We start from the raw sequence: 26,509 nt of genomic DNA on the forward strand, positions 1-26,509 counted from the left end.
AGAAAATCTCTGCTTCCCTGTGGACATTTTATAGAACATGACAGAAGTGGTGGATAATATATTCCGGAGACTGGTTTATTCCATTATCAAGTATTTAATTCACTTTTAATTCGCTTTTAATCAGCAGACAGCTAAAAAAATTGAGCCATCTTTCTTTTCTGTAATTCTGAGCAGAATAGGCTTTAAATACAGTTTAATACTTTGGGCTTGTTCAGCCTGAAGAAGAGAAGGCAGAGGAGAGACCTCATTATGGCCTTACTGTGCATACAGGTATTTGTTTGTACAATACATACTCTTTTGTTCATGCAGTTGTCATGGTAAGAAAAAATCAAGCTGCTTTTGTAAACTTTGAAGTCCTTCTCAGGTAGCAGATTATGCAACTTGATGTATGCAAAAAAACAGCCATTAAAAAACACATGGATCTTATTTTAAAAATGTAAACCTCCTATTTGAGTTCAATGATCGTTATTTTCACATAAGCTCTGTGTTATAGTAAAATCTGATAAATTAAATAAGAATATAATCCAGAAATCGCTACATCCAGAATTTTTGCAAAGAAGCAAATATAATGTGTGATAGATAACAGTGGAGAGGGAAAGGTGTGAAAGAAGGCTTTAAAAAAAAAAAAGAAAGAAAGAAAGAAACAATTAAAATTATCCTTAAGAATATAGTCAGAAAAGACAGATTTCAATTTGAAATAAGTCAACTCTCACTCAGATCTTGAGGAAAGAGTTAGAAGTGCCCACAGAAGTTGTTCCACATTGAGCTGGCCTCTTGCTCAGACTCAAAAGTCATTAGAAGACATTTCTAATGGGCTGTTCTGTAGGGGAAAAAGAAAAGAAAATTAAGATCCAAAATTAAAATACACAGCAGTCTCTGTATCATAGAATCATAGAATTACTCGGGTTGAAAAGGACCTCAAGAGTCATCAAGTCCAACTGCAGCCTAACTATAGTGCCTTAATTCTAACAACCCTCTGCTAAATCATATCTCCGAGCACCACATCCAAATGGCTCTTAAACACATCCAGGGACAGTGACTCAACCACCTTCCTGGGGAGCCCATTCCAATGTTTAACCACCCTTTCTGTAAAGAAGTTTCCTAATGTCCAACCTAAACTTACCTTGGCGCAACTTGAGGCTATTTCCCCTCGTCTTGTCACCAGTGAGAAGAGACCTACCCCACTCTTACTGTAAGCACCATTCAGGTACTGGAAGAGACCAATAAGGTCTCCCCTCAGCCACCTCTTCCCCAGACTAAGCAGCCCCATCTCCCTCAGCCTCTCCTCACAGGGCTGATTCTCCAAGCCCTTCACAAGCCTTGCTGCCCTTCTCTGGACCTGCTCCAGTACCTCCACGTCCTTTCTGTACTGAGGTGCCCAAAACTGAACACAGTACTTGAGGTGAGGCCTTACCAATGCCGAGTACACAGGCAGGATGACTTCCCTAGTCCTGCTCACCACACCATTCCTGGTACAAGCCAGGATGCCATTGGCCTTCTTGGCCACCTGGGCGCACTGCTGGCTCATATTCAGCTGACTGTACCATCAGTACACCAAGGCCCCTTTCCATCAGGCAGCTTTCCAGCCACACCTTGCCAAGCCTGTAGGGTTGCCTGGGGTTGTTGTGACCAAAATGCAGGACCCGACACTTGGCCCTATTGAAACTCATGCTGTTAACCTTGGCCCAGCAATCCAGTTTGTAGACTTTCTTCTCTTGATTTCAAGAGCGAGTCACCACTTTTTCTGCAACTTCATGTTCTTTCTCTCAAAGAGGCAGAGCATAAGTAGAGGAGTCAGGGTGTTACTTTTGTGAGAGAAGAGTTCCTCTTTATCTGAAATCATACTGAATGAAGGTGGGAAATGGACATCAGTCCAACACAACAGAATTTAGGGAGCAGTGTTTTTGCATCAGGACCTCTAAGATGCCTGCTGGCCTGGGGCAGCTGGAGACTCCAGGTCCCACAGAAAGGCACTGTGATTGCTCCATCACTGTTATCCAGAAAGGGTCCTTAAGCAATTCAAAGTAATGTATTGAACAAGGTAACATTTCTTAGCCATAAAGTACTTTGGAATGACGGTCCAGCGCTCTAGAGTGTGGAATAAACAACATATTTCTGTTATATATGCTCTTATTAACAAGAGTAAGGATGCTAATAGAGCCCTAAGACTGCACTGTTTATAATGAGATTTCTGCAAAAGTAGAATTCTTTTTAGAGATCACAGGAATAGAAATCCTGAAGAAAAGGGTACATTTTGTGCTTTGCCTTGTGCAAACTGAGGCATGTGTTTGTTGGATGTGTATAGTGGAAGCTTTTTTTATGGGTCTGTCTGACACAACAGGAGGAGCTACTTCACGTGTGGAATCAGAGTTTAGAAAGGTGTTTGTATTGCAACAAATAGACAAACCTATTAAATTGCAGTGATGTGATCCAGGCCCTCAGCAGCTTCATCTGAAATGTAACCTATATATCAGCTCCAGATGCAGAAAGACTGGAATGTATCGTGCACAGGATTTAGATATTTCACAGTAAATTAATTAGGGATCAAAATTTTTGAAACTATATGCTCAAAATGTTGTGTTTTCTAACTTGTTTTGTAGACGTTAAACCTTTCTGCCCTTTTCTTAGAAAACTAGTACATTAAAAGAAATTTAGTTGCTTGGTATGTTATTATAATCTTCTTCTGAACCAGCACTGAGCTTTAGTGCTTAATACCATTTAACACTGTATAATCATTTAAATCCACTTTAATGACTTTTATAATATAAATGTTTTAAGTATAGTAACAATTATTTTAACAAGTGTTTCCTGATTCTAGGCATGTGTAAAGAAGATGGGGTATGTAATATGTCTGACCAGATAACTGCTTTTACAAATTATATTCATTCTTTATTTAGCTGCAAAATGAAGAGAGTTCAGTGTAGTTCAAGGAAAGCATTGTGGTAAACAGGCAGCTTAAATGTGAGCAGTGTAAAGAGCAGCAGCTTGCAGAAATATTGCTATAGATACTAAGACCATATCCTGCCTTGGTACGGAGCACACATAATTGAATCACGTTCAATAGAAGGCCATTACAAAACAGAACTGATTTGCAATGCTAATGCAATGAAGACAGCTGTCGCTGGGAATTAAATATGATCATTCAAAGCCTGAATAAATGAGGTGCCCATTATCTTCTGGCTCTGCTGCAGCCTGCTTAAAGAACACAAATAAATGATACTGTCTCAATAACCAGCTCAGTTTTGTCTTCTAGCCATAGAAATATTAAGAAGACAGGGAAGAGGGAGGGAATACAACAACACCAACAACAAAAAGCATAGTCGATTTACAAAGGCAAGCACAGAAGCAGTGCCCTAGGACTCTATTTTCAACAGAATGGTATTTGTGGAAAAATGGGGAAAATAGCTCTTTAACCAAGCTAACGTGTTTTAGTTTAAAAACCGCATTCTTATTTGCAGAGAAACAGTGAAAAATAACAGGTGTCTAAAAATTACCATCAGCAATTTTTCCAAAAGAAATCAGCCAGAGAATCCAAAATGTCCAGTGGACTGGTGTGGAGTCTGTCAAGAATGAGAAAGGGAAGGTTAAGGGAAATTTCCTTTCCTTTTTCCATGCAGTGCCACAAACGTCATAAATTATTGCTATCAATTTTAATGTGAGCCGTAATCTACATACAAGGAAAAAGCTAATTAAGGTGACAGAAATTTACACTTGTTTGAAGAGGAAGTTTTTTTAATTTCGCCGAGCCCACAGCTGGAAGAAGGATAAAGAAAGTTATCACAGACATGAAGACTGCTTCTGTTTCAAGTCAGGATGGTACCAGTGCAGTGGGGAGGTCAGCAGATTATGTGGCAAGTAGGGCATTGGCTAGAATTTCACTGCAGAAAACACTGTATAAAGTCTGTGCTTAAAAGGAAAAAAGAGAGAGAACAAAACAGGTAACTTGCATAAATCATATTGCTAGGATATATGTATGTGTGAAAACATTTCTGTAGAAGTGTGATATCCTTGAAGGGTAATCATGAATGAAAGATTATAGAGCTGCTTTTCTCTGATCAGACAAAGTATTTCCCCATCCACTTCCCCTTTGTATTGTTTTTTGTTTTCCGAGACAGAAATAACAGGCAGAGCCTGGAAATGATCAAAATAGGCTGGGAGATGTGGGAAACACCTGACATTATAATAAATACCAGCAAATGTAAAGTCATATGCAGGCACACAAAGACAAATGAACAGGATGGATTCAATTTGGAGATTATCTTTTTAGAAGTCAGCAACATCAGTAATGGGTAGAAAAAAAGTGTTGTGTAATTATAGACTGAAGGCCAGGCTGGTTGCAAGTCAGTGCACAAACTACAGGCAACAGTGTTTGCAAGACTAAGTTCATAAGAGCGTCTGCACTTGAAATATTGTATATTTCCTTTAGATCCTCACATGTACTGAAACTGCAATTTAAAAGAGAAGACAATTAATATGGGGGGGGAGGGGGAAGTAATGGAGTGTGTGTGGAATGACCAATAGAACCAATCACTGCTCAGTAAAAATCAGAGGAATTGGAGACACAGGTAAGTGAAGCTATACGTGAAGAAGTGGAATTATTTGTATTTTGAAAGAAATAAAGGACATAAGCGATATCTCCATAAAGCAACTGTGAGAGGTGTTTCAAGGACAGAACCCTTTGATATCAAAACACTTTGTATGTTAACTCCTCTTGTAAAATTAAACAGAGCAAGGTCAAAGAAATGAGTATTTGAAATTATTATTTTAAGTTCCTTCATCTATCATTTTCTTGATAACTATATAGTTTGCAAATACTTTAGCTGTGAGCTGCTAAATAGAAGGCCTATTGTGCCCTATTGTGAGAATGCCTTTAATGGATTCTCTATTTTCCCATTTTCACTTGGGTTTTAGTATTTTTCCTGTTTTAAAACCCAGGGAGGAAAAACCTTTTATTCACTGTTTTGAAGCTCTTTGAGAGCAACGCAGAACCTGTGCATTTACTATCAAAGCCTTTGATTATGTTGAGCTGGAGGGGTTATTCCCTCCCCTTTCCTACCAGTGACTATTGCATTCCCTGTAGATTTATGCCTTTTACCACTTCAAAAATTTCAAAATACATTTTAATCAATAGGAAACTTTGTAAGACTGTTGTTGATGGTTGCAGATTTTTATTTATTTATTTATTTTGAGTGGCAACACCGCAGGTGATACACAGCCAGAGAAAGAAGCACAGCACTGCATGGCACCTCACAGACAGTGGGAACATGCAAGGCAAGGCCTTTCCAATGCTGTCCTCTGTTGACAATATTCTCTTCTAGGAAGAGGGAAAGCACCTCAAGCATTACCAGATGAATGAATCATCCTGTTGCTTTGGAAAACAAAGCCAGGAGAATTCCACTTTTTTTCCCAACTTTAGTAAAGCACTTGGTGTTTTCATGCTCTGTAATTGTAGCAATTAAAACTGACAAATGTAGAACAGTTTGCAGGTTTACCAAATGGAAGTATGGGACGCAAATTATCACGCTAGCACTGTGAGAGCAAACTTCAGTATTGTTTCACAAATATACTCTTGTGGCTAATTCTTTAATTTAGGGTGATGCCATCTTAGTGTAAAGTGAAATAAAGACTTATGAAATACTTTATTACAGAAAGTAGACTTAAGCTGGCCCTACAATGTATGAAAATTCAATCACTTAAGGTTCTTCATACAGGAATTTTGGGCGATTGGACTGAAATGGCACTAGTTTCTTCCTGTTCCCCTTATACTTAGACGTGTTGTGGAAGAAAAGGAGTCAAAATACATACAATGACTCACTATCTTCTATTTGAGTTGAAACCAAAGCGACTGCAAATAAAAGCCAGGGAATCATAGAATCATAGAATCACCAAGGTTGGAAAAGACCTAAAAGATCATCCAGTCCAACCGTTCACCTATTCCCAATAGCTCCTACTAAACCATGTCCCTCAACACAACATCCAGTCTTTCCTTGAACACCCCCAGGGTCGGTGCCTCCACCACTTCCCTGGGCAGTCCGTTCCAGTGCCTGACCACCCTTTCTGAAAAGTAATACTTCCTCATGTCCAGCCTGAATCTCCCCTGCCGTAGCTTGAAGCCATTCCCCCTGGTCCTATCACTAATGACACGAGAGAAGAGGCCGACCCCCAGCTCACTACAACCTCCCTTCAGGAAGTTATAGAGAGCAATGAGGTCTCCCCTGAGCCTCCTCTTCTCCAGGCTGAACATTCCCAGCTCCTTCAGCCTCTCCTCATAAGCCCTGTGTTCCAGACCCCTCACCAGCTTTGTTGCCCTCCTTTGAACACGTTCCAGGGCCTCAATATCTTTCTTGCAGTGAGGGGCCCAAAACTGGACACAGTACTCGAGGTGCGGCCTCACTGGTGCTGAATATAGGGAAAGCAGGACAAAGGAGAAATGTGTACTGTGCTCCCTCCTCAGCAGCTGGAGCTTTCTGGGTACAAGAGGGCCTTGTACCTGGAAGGATTTTAGCCCATTGCAATGCATATTCCAAAGATCAGTGCAATGCAGGTGCATGTATTTCAATTCTAAAATGTTCTGAATCTTCTTGCGTGGTTGTCCTGCCCTTACTTAATTTCAGATTCCCTTTGAATGCTACTGAAATCCAAGGAACAGAAAAATTCCTTTTCTTTTCCAGGTGTAGACTGTGGTTAACTTCCTCTGTTGTGGTATTTAATTGATAGAAACTTCCTTAAAAAAAAAAAATCTTCATGATATCTGGATCGTATTTCATTTTCTATTTCATCTAAGTACCTAGAACAGTCCAGAAAGAAGAATACAGGTAGTGATGGTATTGCTTCCAGGTAAGAAATAAGTAAAATCACATCTGGTTTGCTGCTCTTAACACAGTTAAAGAATGCAGTTGTGTCCACTATGTTGTGCAATTCACAGAATAAACCAGCATTTATCATAGTAAATGGCAAGAGATTGATGGAGACTAATTACAACATTTCACAAGCGATAATTGTTGTTAAATGTTGGTATTTACATAATCTTTGTGTGGCTCTGAAGAGCTCTCTTCGATTTCATTTGATATGATGACATCACCTTCAGTTCCCTAAATTCCAGACTGTGCTCTGTCTTGTAGCTCTGCACTAGGGAACAAGGTGCTGGGCTGCCCTTCCCATCATGATGTTTTCAATTCCAAGAGATGCACTTCAAAGTGGGCAGAACTTGATACAATCTTTGAAACCTTGGAGTTGGAGAACCATATGGATACCTATATATTCTTTTAGTTGTTGCTTTGTTTCTGTGTGTGTGGATGGTTGTGGCTGGGCTACTTAGAATCCAGCTTCAGAACATTGGATAGGTTTGATGTGTTTGTTCAACCTTCTTTGCATAATTCTTTGCATAAGTTGTAATTTAATTCTTTTTCTTATTAAGCATAAGCTTGAATAGAAGTAAGTACTGAGCAAAAGTGTTTGTGTTGTGTTGCTAAGGCTGGATATGCAGCTATGAAGCTGTTGTAGAACAACAATATGCATTATCTTTACATTATGGACAGCTAATTTTTGTATTGTATATTCAAAACATGAAAATAATCTGTAACAGAAGGTCTTCTGTAGATCTTTGTTCTCAGCCTGCATTTTTTCAGTCATTTTGTTTCTTTTCCAAATGGTCTAAACTGTATTACATCTCCTGAAAAATTTAATTAAAAAAAAAAACAGCAACAACTTCACACTAATTAGTTAATTAGGGGCCATAAAATGTTCTTTCTGTCCCTCTCCATTTTTATTCTTGTTTATTTCTGAAGTGTGAATGGGGTGGAAAATCCATCCACTAAAAGGGAGATGGAGATAATTGAACTCTTTTCATACAGTTCCAGGTAGAAATCAAATCCAAGACCCAGAGGTGAAAGGTGAGCTCTGTAACTACTATACCAAACTATTCTTGGTAATTATCAGCATGAGCATAATTATTAACATTTCAATTATACTCACAGCACTACATCTCTCCAAGGGGTTTAACTCCACTGATTTTTAACTTGTCTTGTTTTTTGGTAGACATCCAGTTGGAACAAAGTTGCTGGATAATATTTTTGACACAAAAGGGTAACGTACTTTTCAGAATATGTGATCTATATGTTTTGTCCTCAATGACACTTGCGTGCTTCCAGATTTTGATTGCTTGGTAACACTACTTGGCATGGTGAGGTGTCTATTTCAATAGATTTAAATAACTTGTTACACAAGAAAGAAATGAACAGCTCCAGACTATCCTCTCTTAAAGTCTAAAGTTGAAATTACAACTTAGATGAATGATACTGCATCCTTTGATTTAAAACAAATACTTGATCTTTGCTGCCTAATAACTTCTAATATAACTGCTTTCTAAAATTTAAATGCCCAAGTATGAAGACCAATGTTTTATGAATTTTAAAATATCTTATATATTTTTAACAGTTTGTGAGTATTAAGCAATTTAGGTTTGAAATAAATAAAAGATTTATAAGTAGAAATCACTTGCTTCTTCTCTATTGCTTCTGTATTATGGTTGAGTTCTGCCTGTACAGTGTTTGCTATCTGAGTAAAGTTGCCACACTATTCTGTATTTACAGGAGTGGTACTTTCAGAAAATGCTTATAAGAACAGCCTACCTGGGGAGGAATGGAGACTTCAGCTTGACTGCTGATAAGACAGCAAAAGCAACTTACCTAAGGACTTGCTGACCCTGCATAAGAGAAATTAAATGAAACAACATGTAGTACTGGTAGTATCCTAAGTTCCTGCTCTACAGCATGTGGGTTTGAAAGAACATCTGTTGAACCTGTTTAAAATTCTTAAATCTTCATTAAAAAAATGACGAGCTTCTAACAGGGCTGGAAGAAAGAACAGTGCAGCTTCCTATATATTCTTTCCTATTCTTGTGCTTTTTCATGGAAATCTGCTTATGGCCAGAAAATTATGCATTAGATGAGTCTTTGGACTAATACTGAATGGACACTTAAATTTTCTTCTGTAGGAACTGTTATTTCTTAAGGCTGCAACATAGCCTAAAAACATCTGCATACAGCAGCAGGATGTTGGAATATTGGCAGGATTTATGTGTAATCAGGATCCTAGAAAAAATACATATATTGCAAGCTTACATTTTTAATGGTGGGCATTGTACTTTGATAGTGTACACAAAAGATGCAAGAACATGAGAAACACAAATGCAATCTATGAAATGTCTTTGTTTCTTTCTAAAACAACAATAATAGAGAAATAGAAATGCCATAAGAAAAGTTCAGTAACACAAGAAAAAAATGCAATGGCTTTGGAAGACTCTCCCAACTTTCCCTGGAAAAGCAGGATGTACTTTTATGAAAAGATAAATCATAGTTAAGAGGGAAGGGTGGAAGAAAAGCACTGATTTGAGGAGCACTGTAGATACTACAGAAACTATTTTGCACAAGTTAGTGCTACACAAAACTTCAAAGTAAGTGGATCATGGAAGCTCAGAACAGGAAAACAAAGGCGAGCAGACAAATTGAACATTTACAAATATGTCAGGTTATGATGATGTCATTAGCAACTTGAAACAACTGCAAGTAAAACCAAGCCTTGTGCAATTGTGCAATGGAATGACAAAATATCACCAGGAGAAATGTAAGCAGTGTTTACAACCCCAGACAAAATATTCAACCTGAAATGATCTGGTATCAGCACATACGCAAGTTTATGATTTTTATCAAATATCTTTGTACCAAAAAAACCCAAAACAAAACACAACTCAGAATTGATTAGGTACCAGGAGTATCCTCCAACAATTACTATAAAATTGCCAAGGAGGAAAAGAAATGTCTTCTGGGCACATTACACCTAGAAATACATTGAGCGCTTCCACAGACTAGAAATTTCTTCCTTACAGCACACTTGTTCATAACTGTAAACAAAAATGTATGGGACAATTATCTAAACTGGAAATGGCTGCTTACCTGACAGTGTGATATTGCTAGCAGGTTTGGTTAACAGTACTTTCCTAAGTCTGGGCTGGCAATGTAGGATTGATAATGAAAATTATGGGCTGGTTCTCATTCCTAATGCAAGTAAAAGACATTTTCCTTCATAATAAATAGTACTAGTTTCCATGCTATCTGTCCTTCTGCTTTGCCAGAGCTTGATACCACTACAGCTGGGAATGATCACGTTCCAGATTTCAGCTGCTGCAGCTGACCATAGCCACATTCTGCATTCTCTGCCATCTCTGCTGTGAGAACAGTTACAGCAAACCTGCAGGTTTGTGACTGCAGGCGTATCTATAGTAAAGCTTTCTTTTTCAGACACTCTTCTTTTTTAAATGGCAGATTAATTTTTTAAAAATGGAAGATGAGAATAACCCAGAATATGCTGCTTTACCTCATGATGCAAACGTAAGTGTTAAAGGAAGACTGCAGATGAAATGCAGCCCCTTTTGTGTCTTCCTAGCAAACAGGAGATACAGGTTCAAACCTAGCATGACAAATCCAAAATGGTTGCTACAATGACATCTCCATTGAATTAAGAGATTCTTCTAGTGAGCTATAAATACACTGTGTGGAAGCTGAAAAATCTTTGTAACAACTGAAGGTACTAAAGGCCAGAGGTCAGTTCAGTGTTTATCAGTGCAGTTAAAAAACTGAGTCCCAAAGCTTGGCCAACCAGCACTGTCTTTTCTTAGATAAAACTCTCCTAGTGTTAAATAGAGTCTTAATGAGCTCAAGTTCATTAGTACAAGATAGCTGAGATCACACTTTCCTGGCTTCACTACTGCTTCAGCAAACCAGGTGAGCATTTATTTTAAATGCTAAGATGTAATTGGTAACAATAAATTCAAAAATAAATGAAAAGAAGGTCATGTGTGAGTAATATGGAAAGATCAGCAAGTCAAAGATAGTGAGCTTTGAATATTTTATACAAGTAAACAAGTAGACAAGTAAACATTAGCTTATGCAAGGATGTTGTCTGCCAAAATAAGGGTAAACTCCAAGAGCTGTTCCTAGTCACTGTAACATAAGATTGGACTATAGAACAAAGTAGCTCTACCTTTGTTCACATAAGCTTGAAGAAGATATGCACCAAGCTTCTCTAAAATAGCTTTATTAGAAAATACTGCAGCTGAAGAAGGGGTTATGTACCACAAGTCTATTGTCCCTTGTCATGGGTCCTTGCTGTGTGCCTGGTGAACAACGTGCTGCTTTAGGCAGGAGATCAAGCTGCTGGTGAAGCTGTGCAGTGTTAGATATGTATCCTGCTCCTGGCAGGATTGTGTTCATGTCTGGTTTCTAAAATGCTGCGTTTTGTCTCAGATTGGAAGTTGTGACAGTAGAAACTTAAATTCAGTGTCTGCAGCTACTGAGGGCAAATGGTTCTGTGGAAGTGCGTTTAGTCACAACCCTCTAGATATGGTCAAAGACGAGCTCTTGAAAGAGAGCTGTTTTAAGAAACACAACTGAATAGAATGGAAGAAGCTGGAGAAGAGTTGTTATGTCACCTTCAAATTGAGAGCAGGATTTTAAATTTTATTAAAGGATAAGAGGGAGGCACAGGGGGAAGGCTATCTTAACTGGTTAAATTTGGGCAGCATATAGGCTTTAAAATCAGCAGCGAATGGACCAGCATGTATGTGTATAGAAACTCTCTAATGTAAATTAGTGCCTTTTAAAAATCACTGTAAACTCTGTTTTCTGTAATTATAACAAGCCCTAGAGTTTTACCTATGTAATAGTAATTTTTCTTTACTGTCTTCACCATTATTTTCCTTTTGATTTATTTAACTACATCTAACTTGAGCAAACAATGTTAAGTGGGGAAACAGATGTGGTTAAATAGTCTGTAATTATGCCTTTAGTCATCTGTTGCCATCACAAGGCTCCTCCTGCTACCATGACCAGAAAAAGTGACCTAACTGATTTCACCATCAGCCTTGCCAGTGCCTGATGCAGAGTAGATGGCCTTATTAAGCAATCAGAAAAAAAAAAAGAAAAGAAAAAAAAGAAAAAATCAACCGTTGCAGTGGAATAGTAATCAGCAGTGTTTATACTGTCCCCACAATGCACAATCAGAATCATGAATTCTGCTAATTGGGTACCTTCTGCATCCAGAGTTGCCTGCAGTAGGAAACAAAAAGGATTTGAAAATTAGTGTTTGTATCAATTAGCTTCTGTCTGAAGGCTTAGCCCAGTTCATGGAAGCCATGATTTAAACAGAGATTATTATAGTAACTCTGGTATTTAAATGTCCTCTGTCATTATTCAGCATCAAATTTAGCATAGCAAGACTAATTTGGATTTACTCTTTAAAATATGATTGTTCGGAATTTTCCTAATCCTTAACTGCAAACCATATATTTTATGCTTTTTTAAATATTTCCCACATCAGTTATTTTCTTTTAAAGATTATGAGCTTGTTTCAGACTAACTGTAGAGGTGATTAAATGTGTTTGCTATTGAATTGCTGAGATTGAACGAATAGCATGTTGAGAGAGTTGGACTATTATTTTTCACAGAATGATCCACACTCTATTGGCATATTGAGGAATTCCACGCTTTGTAAAAATGGAAGGACTTCAAGTTTATTGTTTATAAACAGCTACAAATTCACACCAGTGAGTTGTGATATATGAAAGTTTAAGAAGAGAAATTTAGGCATGCATTTTTCTGAATAAACTGTTAGTGTATTTACAGATGAGCCTCAGTCAAAGCTCAGTGGATTATGTTAAGTTGATTATAAAAAGCCTTTAGCCCTTTTCTTTCCTTTGAATCTTCAGAATTTCTAATGTAAATGTTCTGATAGACAAATCTCTGTGCTTCAGTTCTTACCATTACAGACTCCTTGCTGTTGGTGCTTACAGGACATATTAACAGTAGTACTATTTGAGAAAACTCTTCACCTTTTCTATCAAAGCACTGGCTTCATGTTCCTGCTTTTCTCTCCATATGGTTACTGAAGGTCTGTGACAATAGCATACAAGAAAAGCTTAGAATTTAGGAAAAAAAATGGAGAAGAAATAGGAAAAGGGAAGTAAAATATCTTTAAGTCAGACCTCAGTTTTAGCTCTGCTCTTTAAAGGTTACGCTGAACAACGGAAATGTATTATCTGCAATTTATTAATAAGTTCCCATCCTCATTAGTTAACTGCTATTTAATCTGTATGTGATTAACTGTGTGACCTTAAAAAGATTGTTATTACTACAAAATATTACATTATGAAACCATTAAGTTATAGGAAAATATTGGTACTTTGAAGACAATCAGAATGATAAGTGTGATAGTTTTTAGAGATACTGTACCAACACTTCCTCTGACTGATTGCATTACATATTGATATTAGCAAGTATCAGTATGTAGCGCAATCAGTCAGTGGAAAATGAGTGAAATGTGAACTAATGAGAGCTAATTGTCTCATATAATAGCAAGGACAGAGAATTCTATCAATTAAATTAGTCTGAGTTGAAACAACTATCAGTGTAATAATGTTGATAATATCAACCAAATTAGATGTAATGAAATAAATGCTATGCTAAAGATCAAGGATACCCATTGGCTCTGACTCCCACCTGGTGCTACCTAGTGAGAGAGCCTCATGACTTAGGGCTCAGTTTGCTCAAATTTCTGCCTACAACACATGCATTTATGTTCCCAGGAAACTGAAGGAATGTTGAATTCTTGTAATTCGAATATGGCAAACAGAGGAAGCCTTCTGAGAGAGTGAGACAATGAACAACACGTAGTACAGATGTACCACTAAAGACTATTGCTATCTCTGGCACACCTGTTAGTGACAGTGGGTGATGCCATAGGTGGGAAATGCAGGCTTGAGCAATCCTTGCAAGTCTGCCCAGGTATCAAGGTTTTTTTTCTTTTTTCCCCCCTTAGATATTACTGCATTTAAACATCTGTCTGACATAATCAGTAATGGTCTTATAGTCTGTAACACTGTTTTCCCTTCTCCTGCTAAGTCCCATTCCTTTTGGCTGACGTTTGCCAAGGCTTTCCAAGTCAGATATTCACAACCAGATCCCAGACCCTTAACTCACAATGGGGACTGGATGGGGATGGTTGTGTTTTCAGAAAAGCTGAGACCACAGCAGGTCCCACTGAGGGCATGGAAAGCATGAAGTTTTCAGCCCTGGTATGTAGGAATCCAAACGGAATTTTTCTATCCTTACCAAAGAAAACACAAGTGTATTATAATTGAGCTCTCAGTGATACCCCTACTGAGTAAAATTAATATAGATAATTAATAAAATAACTTTAATAATTAATATAGTTATACAGAATCAAAGAAAGAAAAAGCTAGAAATAAAAGGAGAAAGCTTGAGTTAGAGAAGGGTGACACACAGTTCATCAGCAGCACTGAAACCACGTAATCAGCCACTAATTGATCAGTTTATTATTTAGAAAACATTTGACTTCCTTCCACCTTACAGGCTTCAGAGAATGCTGGGGAATGCGGAGACTCAAAAAGCATGTGTACTAACATAAGTAGTAAAGATAAAATGATTTTTTAAATAATTAAAAATATGTTTAGAGATATTGCTTTAACATAGCCAAAAAAGAAGCTAAAGATCTTACATTTGTGTATGAATGGGGAAAAAAATCAAGAAAGCAACTGCAGAAGCACTAGTGGCGGAATCACCCAGGGGAGAACAGCCAGCTTGAAGGCTGAATTGATGATGGATAGACTGGCAAGGCCACAAAGACAGTAGCCCATCTGAAAAAGCACCTGGAAACTCTGGTATGACATCAACATGAGTCATGAATGAATATGCAGATGTACTTACCAAAGGCATAGTGAGTAGTGATTGAATAAATTTATTAGCTAATTCTCTTAATACATGAGGATAAGTGAAATATTTATTGTGGAGTCTTAGATGTGATTACCAATGGTTATTTTCAGAGGACCTTCCAGCTCCTTTTTGTTCCTTCTACTTTTCATTTAGCAAGGCTATTATCTCACCTATTTTTGAGTTGCCATAATTTCATCCCCTCATCTGTTAATGGACTTTCTTTCTCTTTAGTATTTACTTCCCTATCTATAAAAGCTTTTCTAATCCTCCCAAGCTCTTTTTATTCTTTCTGGGCTTGATTGTAATGCTACACCCTACCCTGGCTAAGTAGCTCCGTTGCCCCAGGAGCAGCCTGGAGAATTAAGTAGGACTTGAAGTTCTGGTCTCTTTCTGTGCTCTGCTTCAGAAGACAAGGCTGGACTGTGGCTGTGTGACTTCCAGTCTAACCAGTAACCCTGGCTGACAAACCAAAGAGAAAAGCATTTTGCAGGTACTGTGACTTCTTTCCCCGCTGACCTGCTTGCACGTGGTGAGTCCTGCTCTTCATGCCAAAACTTCTGCTGCACAAGAGAGTAGTGTGCAGCAGGTTATGTAATACTTTGCTCTTTCTGTTAGTCCCAGCTTCAGCTTCTTATTTTTTTTATAGCCTTCTGTTAGATGAGGAGATCTTATTGCTGTGCAGGCAGGCAGGCTCAGGAGCACTGTCAAAATGCTGTAGTCAGGTAGTCTGGATGTGAAAACAGCATCATGCACTGGTGCAACATCAGTGGAGACGGGACAGTTCAGCCTTCTGATTTTTGCCTCCTCATGTCAGTTTCCTCTAGCTCACTCTAGTTATTTTCAGAGAGTTTTCTAAGGAAATGGTTCTTATATGATTTTACCACATGTGTTTGCATACACTTCTGCCCATTTTCTCTTTCGTTATTTCCTTTCTCCCTTTTTCCTCCTTTCTCCTTCCCTCTCCTCTATGATATTTAGCTTATTTTCCCAAGCCAATCCCACAGGAATAACGGTATTAGGGAAATAGATGGTGAAGTAAGGAAAAGAAATCCCATGAACGTAATTTCTGAAGAAAAAAATGCAACCTGTGCTCAGTATCAATTAGGCATGAGAGGTCTCAGTGCTTGGTGAAGTTTTACCTCTCATTATGTTTTCTGGAGTCTAATTGGGGAAAACTTCTGGGGGAAGAATTCCCATTGCTGAACCACTCACTCCTACGCGTATGGTGAGTAAGCTCATGCTTAATGTTGATGTAACTCAGTCAGAAGAGTGGTCAGCTGTGGCACAAAAGACATTTGGCTTCGCTAGTTTAGCCTCATTGAATTACATAAAACTTGTTTTATATCTCCTTATGATATCAGATATTTGAGCAAGGTTTCAAAAATCCAGTATTAGGTTTCAAAGTTTCCTGCTTTGTCTCTCAGAGGAACTATCTGCAGTACATTCCTTAATTCAAACTATGTGCTGCTTTTTTTTTTTTTTTTTGTCCTATTTCTTTTGAGGGCTCCTTTGCTATCTTCAGTATGGTTGTTTTCAAGAAATCAGACACTTTTTGGTTTCTGCCACACTGTCTTCCTTTCAATACCTCCCAAATATTTTTTCTTCATTTTTCTCTAAGAATCAACATGGTTTCATTTTATGAGCAATAAAAGTTTGTAACTTGATTTCCTCTCTAATATATGTGCGACTCTATTTGTTATCCTGCAGAGAGATTTTCAGGAATTCTCCAGGTCAGGATTTCTCCACGGTGGATTTTACAGGCTTGAGAAATAATTGTTCTTCCTTGGCTGTTTGTGCTTTGTAGTCCGTTCTCTAGGCTGGCTTCATGTGCATCACCATAGTTTCTCTGCAGGGCAGGAACTGCCACGTGTGGCCAGCTGTCCACCTTGTGTAAAACACAGATGGTCACACTGTGTTTCACTAAAAACCTGAAGCACTGTTCACACAGCTGAATAGAACTTTGAGGGGAAACCAGTGGGAGAAGTTAATTTGTAGAAGAAAAGAGGAGAAAGTAGTCAGATATTTTCTCTAAGGTTAGTACCAATCAAAATGTTGGTAAGAAAACGTGCCAGAATACTGGAGTAATATACGAAGATGTAGAAATCACCAATGAAACATGAGCTAGGATATTTATCTATGTTTGTGCCCTTAGGTCTCTGTCAGACAGTCCTGAATCATCCTTTTGAAGTAAACAGAAGTTATGACATGTGAAGATGATGAATTTAAGGACCCAAAAATATGCTGTTTTCCACAACTAACTGCTTTCAGGTAACCTTCAATTTGGCTGCTGTTATGTTTTATAATGTATATTGTAGCTCTCTTTTTTTTTTTTTTTTCCCCCTCCTTTTGCTTTTGTATTGCTTTAAAAAGACAACAGAACATGCTGTGAGTTAATGTTTCACTTGTAAAAGGTTATGGATTAAGCTCAGCTGGTTTCTCAGGCTGACACAGGGTTCATGATTAGAAGAATGAAAACAAACATGAATTGAAAATGTCACTAACCTTTATTGGGCCCTGAAAATCCCTGAGCCTGCATGACAGGAGGCTTTCCTGTTTTCAACAGGATAAAGAAGACTGAAACAAAACAGCATGGATCTTGGCTATTTGCATCTTTTAATGAATGCTCTTCACGTTTGGGTCCCTTTATCAATCTCCCAGTTTTCAAGGGTTTAGCTGTGAAAGTGCGGATGGTATCACATACTCTTATGAACCATGGAGTAGACATCTGTCTAGGAGGCTTTTTTCCTCCAAATTATGCTCAGTGTAAAGGACCATGTCTTAAGCTTTATTTATGACTGCGCATGGATAAGGTAGCCAGTTATCCAGTCTGAGTGATAGGCCAAATAAAACCATCTCTAAATAATGCCACCATTTTTTTTTTTAATTTGAAAAATTATTGTTATAAATTCAATATCAGAATATGTTTTGAATGTCGAAACAGTGTAATGGAAAAAAAAAAAAAAGCTCACCTTTTTTTTAGGAAAAAAAGTCAGTTTTTCCTCTGACAGTAGAAGAAGTCCTGTCTAAGCCAAGTTAGGAGAAACTTGAAGCAGACTTGAACAGGCTGGAGAGGAAACCAAAAATGCCCCTGGGCTGTGAAGCTTTACTCTGTAAAGAGCACAAGTTCTGGCCCTGTGTCTTAGACCTACATATTGAAAGAATATATTGCATGGTGTGCCTGCACTTCCTCTGCACTTATTCTTCCTATGCCTTAGGGAAGGATTACATACAGCACTTGGCCTTGGAGACTCAAATATTCCCTGCTTACTCATTACCTTACACTGCTCAGCTGATTTTTCCCGGTCAAATTACTGAACACACAAAAGAATTATCAAATGTTTTTAGTCTAGGCAGTGAAGAAACAAAGTCTGTGTTTTCCTTGATTTTAAAATTTTGAACTGCATGTTTTAGTTACAGCTGTGTCACTGCTTCACTGATTTCATAGGTAACCTGAGAGAATGCTTTATGGAGGAAGAACACCAGGGGATCCTGTGACCAAATGTATTTCCTCCTCCTGAACTATAAATGTCTGGCAGATATGGAATTTTTGCCTCACAAAATCAAATTTGCTTTTTTTTTTTTTTGTGCAGTGAGGCAACACAGACCCATGCTTAGGACGTAATTATTTAATATATCCCACTATTTCATGGTGCAACTCTGACCTGTAACTGAGATTTAATGAAGTGCTTTGGCAGAGAATTAATATTAGAAGAAACACAAACCTGCAATTGTTAAGTCTCACTTCATCCAATTATAGCTTGTTCTTAAGTTACATAATCTATTTTACAGGTTTTAGTATAGGAAAAGAGTGATCTCTCACAGCATTTTAATGAGGACCAGTCTTTATCTCAAGCTATTTCAGTCTTTTGCAAATATTGAGGAATGCTATATCTGATAAAATTTACTTAGGTATCTTAATGATATAGAACTCTAAACAACTGTTTCAAAATTGGCCGTGTCTCTAAATGTGCATGGACATGCGACTCTCATTTATTGAAAGAGACAAACCATATCAATGAACTGAAAATTAAGTAGATGGCTATTAGGTGCTCTAATCCTAGAGAGCTCCTTGTCTTCTGTTGACATAAGAAGCTCTGTAAGAGGTAGAAGTGAATTCACACTTCCAATTGCACACTAAGTGATGAGACAGTAGGAAACACTGCACAGAGATAACCACATTTCCAATGGGAAGAAATGCTGAGAAATACTGGGAGTGAGTACAACTCTCATGTTTGCAGTTGAGTATCTTGCCTTGCCCCTTCCTGTTTTTTTTCTCTTTCACCTCTCCGAAGTCAGTTTGGAGAGAGAGATTCTTCTCTGCAAATCTGTAATTGCACATGAAGTGTGAGGCGTGCTTCTTACATAATGACAGTTTTAACAGCCTGCAGTTTGACAGTGAAGTCACCCACATGGAGAGCAAGTTCAAGGGAAATTACATCCCGAGGAAATACTTCTAATACTGCGTGTGGCTGGGATGAATAGAGAATGGACAGCTTCTCTTCCCAGCTGTGATTTGACTAAGATCAGATCCACTTGGTGTATATCTCACAGGTCAGCTCCTGAAGATCAGGCTTTCTGCCTTGTCTGGAAAGATCAGCCAGTTGAAGTGTGGGAATGACACCATACTGATAAGTGCTTTCAGGACTCCAAAATTTCAGTTCATTCCTAGTGCAGAAACTTAGTCTCCCGGGAGATTTGACCTGTGGAAACCTGAGAAATCTTTGAGGATCTGAAATTTTTATTTGGATACTTAGAGTGATATTAAGATGCTTTCATTCTCCTCTTGAATCTAACATATGGAGGGAAATTTTTAACAATACACAGTGCATTTAAATGAATTTGAGCACGTCATTTTGATTTGTCAAAGGTGCATGGGCAATTCACTTTATTTTAGTACCATTTGGCTGAGACGCATGGGAATTTTCAGCAGAAAACCAGTTAGAATGAGACTAGGACTCTTAAATACCCTTATCTATCTATCATCTCTCCATCAGTCTGTGTGTTTAGACACTGAATACATTTGTGGAATTAGCCCAATGGGCAAAGGCTCCAAAGGCACTTATGTGCCTCTGAAAATATTTCTTACAGCATTATCCTGGTGCATTATATGTTCTATGGTAATAGAAGATGCAGAGAAGAAAAAGAGTAAGTGCTGTTCTTCTCATTTTATCTCAAGCTATAGTAGTTAGATCCTCATGTTATTTCTCTGGGAAAAAAGAAAAAAAAGATCCACATTGAGAGCATATGGAGCAATGTAACATCATTTAGGTTAATTTGCTAAGCTCTTGAGAGCTGTTTCACGTAATATATAGTGCTATGTGATGTCTTGGCTTACTCTGGGCTGTGTGAGAGTTGAGCATGAATTCAGGCATGACTCAGTGACTGTCATTTTCAGTTCTGAAAATACATGGACACATCTGATTTATAATAAAAGCGAGGAGCTAGTGACACTTGGCGTGAGGAAATTACTGTTCAGTTTGGTGCCAGTTCCTGTTAAACTCTTCCAATGTACTTTTGTCTTGGCTTGAGTTCTTTTGACTGCTCAAGCAGAAAGGTTTCCTGCAGCAGAGAACTGAGCCAACCGTTTAGAGAGTGGTTTTTTCCCCTAATAAAACTTTACTGCACTTTTATGTGAATTTAGTGTTCATGAAAGGCCCAGCTCTGATGGCCTGGGCAACAGAGACCCTAAGTTCATGCACAGCCCACAGACAATGCAAGCAGGACTGGCTCTGCCCTGCCATGTGTATTCTTCATCACAGCCCAAATGTGATTACTGCTATAGGTAAAACCTTGATTCAGTCTCTGATGATCTTCCATCATTTCCTTTTCATCTGACACCATCACAAGGCTGCAGTCTGATTTCAGCCTTGAAACTGAAAAAAAATTATGCACGTGAAGGCCATAGACTGTGAGAGTCACAATAAGCAATGTACCAAGTGATAGGACACCTACCCCAGCTGGTACCAAGTGCAAAGATATGACATTTGACATGCTCCTTCCATTAGCTGGACAATCTGACCTCTGAAAATATAGTAAGAGTTTATTGAGCAGCCCACTGCTGGGAGCAATGCCTAGGAGGGAAATACAGACACTCCCAATCACACAGGGCTCTGCAGGAAAGGAGGCTCAAGCATCTTGAGCTGTCTTAGGTAGAAAATCAGTAGGTGGGTAGTTCAGCAAAGAAACAGTGCCTCTAAGTAGCACAGCTTTAAGCTCCAAGGCCATGTTTTACAGGTATCTTGTTTAAGCATTGAGAATCTATAAAATTATGGCTGAGTTTCTCAGACTATAAGGAAATCAAGATGCATTTTGCCATTTTTTGCTTTGATCAGTATTCTCTTTGAGTGTTGCTGAAAGTACACAAATTATGGTCTGTGAAACAGTTAAGGTAATTGACGCTTTCGCTGAAGCTTTAAAACATATAAGGAGCTAAACAAGAATGGAAAATGTGCTTCTCAGTCTGGTATGTGCATTTTCTGGAGGTGGTAAGAATACTTTCTAAGTAAAAAAAAAAAAAAGAAGTTATATATTATATAATGTTATGTAATATAGCATCTTATTATTTGGGTCTTTCTGAGAGAGTAATGTCAGGACATAACCAGTTCTCTTGGAGAACTGTCTAATTGTGATCTGAGATTAAATGTCTCGTATCTCCCCAGTGATTCACCTCTGAGGGGGTTAAAGAATCATTTAAATCCATTAAGCCTCCATTAATCTGAGGCTGAATTCAGTACAGATGACAGTGTTTTGAGTTGAATGCTACAACTGAAAGACAAAAAAAATCTCACCTCAAACTGTACTTTCTGAGCCTGCTATTTCAAGTAAAACATAGTTGAATGTTTTCTTAATTTTTCTTTACTGTTTGTGCTTCTTAAAGGCCTTCTGGGATCTATTATTGTTACGCTTAATTTTACGTATTAAGAAATGGGATGGAGAAGGGTTTGACAGATGTAACGGGATATGTCTCACTCACCTGTCCACCTACAAAGCATTCTTACTGTATGCCGCTGCAAACTCTACTTCTTTCCAAGCTGCAGCTTGGCCCTGAGAAGCTTATTTCATTGCATTTCGCTTCACAGTTCCCTATGAATGCCTTGTACATGAAGCTGTTGTATGTTTTCTCATTTTGGGAGAACTGCTGGGAAAGCTAATGTGTTAATATGTTTCAAGTAATTCTGTACATGAACCGCAGAAGGTTTATTGCAGATTGTTGTGTGATGGTATCTTGGATTCCTTACAAAACAACCTACTTAGGATCTGAATCTTCAAAACGTGCCAAGTGCATGGAGGCTTATTGTATTTAGTTTAACAACACTAATTTAATTAAATTGACTTATTATCTGGCTTTTAATTTGCAACCTGAGTTTAATGAGACCTTTTCTGTTGTTTATCTTCCTCTTACTCTTTTCTCCTCCCCTCCTTTCTCCTTTCTCTTCTCCTCATCCACTTCCTCTCTGTTTCTCTCCCTGAGAGCTTGGGCAGTATCAGAAGACTCTGGTTTGAAAGATGAGCATGTATAGGTAACAATCCTTTGGAGCTGTGCAGAACTATTAATGGTCACTGGCATGCACCACCCTTGGAACACCATCACTAAGATAATGGAGAACTCCCATGAATCTGGGCCACTCAAAAATAGGGCAGATTTTGGGTGGTAATTAAAGGCTCATTGTACTTTACTCAGCATAGAGGAAACTGCTTAGGAGTTTTCTAGCTGGCAAAAGCTGTATGAACTGCTTACCAGCCCCAAATCAGAGCCTCAAATGCTTGTAAGTGCCCCCACAGATTCATTTTGTCCCTCTGTGTGGCACAAGTGTGGTGCAGCACATGTGCGGTGCTGCCTCCTACCCAGGAGCAGGGCCATCTGATGCAAAGCAAGGCAGCAAACTGCACACAGGAAGGCCCTTGCCTGTTGCCACAGCTGCTCCCTCTGCTAATTGATGCTCTGTATCTGTGGCATCATCCCAGCAACTATTTTAGTTGGTTTCCAGCTGTGAAGGTTTTTGTCTCACAGCTAGTGGTATCTTTGCAGCTGGTAGAGCAAGGTAAAAATAAACACAACTAATTCAGCACAGCAAAGAGAGGGAATATTCACAGAAATTAAAAAACAATTTTATCCAAAGTTATCTGGGAGAGATATCTGCATCTGTGGGGAGAAAGGCTGATTTGCGTTGACAAGAGTTGATCACTTGCCTGTGAGTTCCAAGGAAATGGAAATATTTTCATGTGAATATTGAACTTATAGAATGTGTTAAATGCTGAAATTTTCCACACATAAAACTCTGGTGGTGTTATTGACAGCTCCCCTACAATGTTCCACACATGTATGTTATGGAACATATATGTTCAAATATGTACTGCACAGGAGGCATTCTGAAGAACGAGAATATATTCCTTCACTTATGATTTTTCATAAACTCCCCGCTTTGTTTTCAAGCAACAGTTCAGTAACTACTGCTTGTTAGAGGGCTTGTTATTCCTCCCTTATCTTGGGTATTTTTCTTTCATAAAAAAAGATTAAAAAAACCTGTACTACTAAGCTCATGTCTCCTGTTTCTCCATAACTCCTCCAATAATACCCATCTTAACCCTCCAGCAGCACCAAAGGTGGCTGTGCAAGTTCTAGGTTGCACCACCACATTTTGGTATTTATATTTCTTTTAAATCCTTGTAGTTTCTCATAGTATTATGAAAAAAGTAGGACACGTACTTGATAATGCTTAAAACTATCTTAGGACACTCCGTATCTTAGGAAACTTTAAGATTTCAGAAGGAAAATTTTGATTACAACATAGGAAAATGTATATATATATATATATTTTATTTGTTCTTTCCTTTGCTTTCATGTTTTGAAATATTTATTTTTACTGTTTTACCTTAAAGTTTTGGACACAACAGCATGATTCGTACATCACAAACCCAGATGCACAGTGCCTACATTCTAGCTTGGAAATGTTCTGCTTATTTCAAATTTGCAATACATTACTTTCTACCTGAATTTAGGAAACTGACATTCACAAGTCAGCCACATTACCTAGAATGCAAATATATGCTATTGTAGTGGCAATGCATGAACTAACAGAAAATTAAAATAAATTTAACTTTACTTACTTTTATCAAATTGGCTTGCTCGACTATTCTGTTTACAGTATCGTCAAGTGTTTATTTAATACATTCTTATCAGTTCTGTTTTATAATGAAAAATTGATACCCAGGAACATAGGAACATAAACACTGCAACATAAAGTAACTTCATGGAACTACATTTAGATAATCAACAATTATAGACCAGTCCCCACTTCATCTTTTTTTTTTTTTTTTTTTTTTTTTTCCCAGGATATTCATTTATTGACTCCCTCCAAAGGAAAAATATTTAAAAAATTTAAAAAATAGTATGGTTTACGTAGCTTCTTAAATTCTGAATTCCCTTCAACACTATTTCTAAATCCTGTGTGTGATGGGACTGAAACCCACCTGTTCATGCAGAATAGCTTGCACACCAGCTGGCCAAAACCTGATGGAGGACTTGCGTCATGACATTCTCTGCCCACAAACCTGAAATTGCTGTACTGGAATGAGTGCTATTTAAAGAGAGATCTCTTCATTGCTAAAACACTTAATCCATTCTTTCTCATAAAATTCACTTACGATAGTTTCCATGGATGTCCTTCCTTAAGGGGTCAGTGACTCAAGGAGAAATAAATTTGAGAGTTGGGAGATGAAAAACTTTCTTGGATAAACAAGTTTCTCTCTTTTCTCAGAGCATCCCATTCCTTTTATCAAGCCACCTAGGTAGATTCTTGAATCCACCTCCTGGAAAGGAGGCATAAACCTGCTGCCTGAGCTGTCTTAAGAGCTTGATCAAGCAGTGAGGTAAGTGCCTTTTACTACAAGGAAACTACAAGGTCAGAAGGGGAAAAAGTACTGAGAAGATGGTGATTATGAGCATTAATCATAATAATATCGAGTTCTTGTGTAGCACTTTTCATCAGGAGATTTTAAAGCACTGTACAAAAGAGACGAGTCTCATTATCTCCATATTTTAGATCTAAAATGTGACCTCTGCTACCTTAAGGCTGTTTTTTCGCGGGTAAAAAAGGCTTCTGGAATCAACAGTTCTTTTTTTCTGTTAAATTTCTAATCATCACAATGAAGATTTTTGAAATCTACTTGTTTCTGTGTTCTCTGTAATGGAGCTGTAATTGTTTTACTTACAGCCCAGGATATCATGAATGAATTAATGTGATTTTTATCAGCACACTGACATCAGCTGATTGAACTGACATGTTAGCATTCTCAGGGTATATTCTGAACAATTATTTTAACACATCCAATTATGTTGAGAAATGGTAACTGATTATATTGGTGTTGCAATGCACAGTGAATTGGATCGGTGTAAACCACTTTCAAGGAGGTCTTAAATGAATCCTCTTTTTCATTTGCAGAGGACTGATAGATGGACCTTTTAGAGCATCCTAGTTGAGAGCATGCTACCTACCAGCAGAGGGGTGGTCTTTCAAAACATGCTAATACTCCTGCAACGACTGTCTGGGTCCTAAATGCCCATAAAAGAATTATATTAAGCAAAACATCAATATTATTGTCAGTTGTTATTGAAGGGCAAATTTTTACCTCTGCTGTCAGGAAAATACTTGTTTTACAAGATGGACCCTGACATCTTCCAGCATAATTTTATTGTAAGAGAAAAGGCTTATGTTTGCAGAACAGTGAAGGACAAAACTGGGGTGCTCACCTTTCTTCTTGATGCAGAGTGGCTCAAGTATTTGCTGAGGAATTGTTCTTGTTCCCCTCTGGGGCAAAGTTTGGTTTCCATGAGTAAATCCTACGAAAAAAGAGAGAGGGGGTTGTGAGGAGCTTTACATATCAGAAAAGAAAATCAGAATAACAAAAATATCCCGTTGTCTATGTTCAGAAAATTGCTCTAGAGAGGGGGTGCGTAGGTTGCTCTGAAAATAATGCCCCATATTTACTTCAATGGAAACTCCAACAGATACAATGAGCACAATAACACTACTTGATTGGGCAAATTATCTGTTACAAAACACTGTTCTTTAACAGTCACCACCATTAGCTACGCATTTTCACCAACAATGAACAAGAACCTACATGTCATGCTCATAAAAATCTGCACCAATGGAAGTGACCACTGGCACCGCAGCTGAAATGCACCACCTCAGTGTACTCCACTGTAATCCATTGTTTTTCTCCATGAACGTTCAGCAAGTGTTGAGGAAGCTCAGTGGGTGCCATTTTTTTTCTGCATGGACAAATTCACACACCTTTGCGTCATGCGCACTTCGATGCCAGATACCATTTTGTCAGACTGCCCCCTTGCTGCGATCTGTCACACAGCAAGAGCGTGTAACTTGGTGGGAAGGGTTCAGCCTCTAGTGCCATAGCACCAACATCTGCCTCCAGTGTCGTGGGTCACCATAATAAAAAAATAGGAGGCAAATTATAACTGTTTTTATTTATAAATGTTTTTATTTATAACTGTATATTACAACTGTGCATTTTTCAGACCCTGCTTACAGGAAATTGTTTTGTGAAATAATGTTTTTTACAAGATCAGTATTGAGCACTGATGTGAACACAGACTTCTAAAGAAGCTGCTTTGCGCAAAGCTTGCCTCACTCCTTCTTAAGGAAAGACTATATAAAAGAGATATAAACGATGAAAGGGAAAAAAGAAGTGAAGCTACTGGA

At 38.2% G+C, this 26,509-nt stretch overlaps 1 long non-coding RNA gene across 1 annotated transcript; it reads left to right on the forward strand.

Moving 5' to 3' along the window:
• Positions 1 to 8,635: 8,635 nt before the first annotated feature.
• On the forward strand, positions 8,636 to 25,875 carry LOC122158093. Its single transcript, XR_006168121.1, has 3 exons — positions 8,636 to 8,743; positions 16,939 to 17,054; positions 24,545 to 25,875. It is a non-coding gene; the product is annotated as an uncharacterized LOC122158093 (long non-coding RNA).
• Positions 25,876 to 26,509: the final 634 nt, after the last annotated feature.

Source organism: Centrocercus urophasianus, unplaced genomic scaffold (genome assembly GCF_019232065.1).
Source record: "Centrocercus urophasianus isolate 14NV4802_14NV808 unplaced genomic scaffold, USGS_Curo_1.0 seq_14, whole genome shotgun sequence".
In the NCBI taxonomy this organism is placed as follows: Eukaryota; Metazoa; Chordata; class Aves; order Galliformes; family Phasianidae; genus Centrocercus; species Centrocercus urophasianus.